The 1123-nt window shown below is 44.8% G+C and overlaps 2 protein-coding genes across 2 annotated transcripts in view; one reads left to right on the forward strand and one right to left on the reverse strand.

Annotated features, from left to right (window-relative positions):
- T265_05653 (hypothetical protein) overlaps positions 1-1123 on the reverse strand; it is a gene marked incomplete at both ends in the record, with an annotated part of 17503 nt that overhangs the window by 4267 nt on the left and 12113 nt on the right. The gene's annotated exons all lie outside the window — the stretch shown is intronic.
- Positions 1-1123, forward strand: part of T265_05654 (hypothetical protein) — a gene marked incomplete at both ends in the record, with an annotated part of 9658 nt that overhangs the window by 1905 nt on the left and 6630 nt on the right. The gene's annotated exons all lie outside the window — the stretch shown is intronic.

Below are 1123 nucleotides of genomic sequence, written 5' to 3' on the forward strand. Positions count from 1 at the left end.
CCATTATATATATATATATATATATATCAGAGTTTCGACGGCTAACTCAGTTAATTAAAAACACCAAGTTGTTACCGACATCAAGATACCCCAGGTCCTGAATATATGCGTTCTAGGATCGGGCGAAGAAACGCTCGTACAGGAGTTTTCAGCAACCCTCTCCCTCGTGAAAACACCTGTGCACTTTCAAATCGTTCATTCACTAAGCTCATACGAGGGAAACCAAAGACGTTTGCACCACTACCAAACTAGAATAGACGCCAAGTTATCCGTATCCGGTTGCTGCTATTCCCAAGACGATGTCACAGGGATTGGTAACTGACCTCAGGCTTGGTCGGTTTAGTTCGTGTAGCCAGGTACGCCTGGACACTTTTCCTCGAGAAGTGGTGAGCGCCAGTAGGATTTCATTGAAAACATGTGACCGTCTTGGACAAGGAGAGCATGGTGGTGAACGAACCTCGGAGGTGCGTCTACATGATGAGCCCCAAGAAGTGCGAAACCTACAGTCTTAGAGTTATCAGCAACCTTGTGAGGAGTTTCCTTCGGCAAAAATAAGTTATCTCGAGTTGAGTTGCGTAAATTTACTTACTTGTTGGTGGAAAATTTCAGGTTTATCCAAGTATGTCCTCAAAGGAGTCGTTTGAGAGCGCGCGTCCTTAGGGGGGGGGGGCAGGTACTCAGCTCGATTTTGAATGTCACTTTTTCTTAAAGACGCTGGCAAACGTCCAAATAGGTAATTGTCGTGAAAGTAGCCTCACCACCAAGCAATGAAGATATCAGCGATTTTTCCGAGGATCTGAAGACACTTAATGAATTACCGCTCGCTCAGAATCCCAAAACATAGTTGAAAGCCCCTCGAATGGCTGTGAAGGTAAGCCTGATAAATGCTTCGCGAGCTACAATCACACTCCTTTAATCGATTTACGGTCATTCATCAATCATGCGACTGAAATCACCTGACCAGCACCACCGATCTCGTGCCAATGAAGAACAAATCAAGGAACATTGAGGTCACACATTTTATTTCCACTATGGAAAAACAGCTTTGGCTGAAAGCTCGACGTTGACGTCAGTCCTTATGAAAACCTCTTTCATCAGGTTCAGGGAAAAGTCAACAGACTGG

This window comes from Opisthorchis viverrini, assembly GCF_000715545.1.
Source record: "Opisthorchis viverrini unplaced genomic scaffold opera_v5_111, whole genome shotgun sequence".
Taxonomy (NCBI): Eukaryota; Metazoa; Platyhelminthes; class Trematoda; order Opisthorchiida; family Opisthorchiidae; genus Opisthorchis; species Opisthorchis viverrini.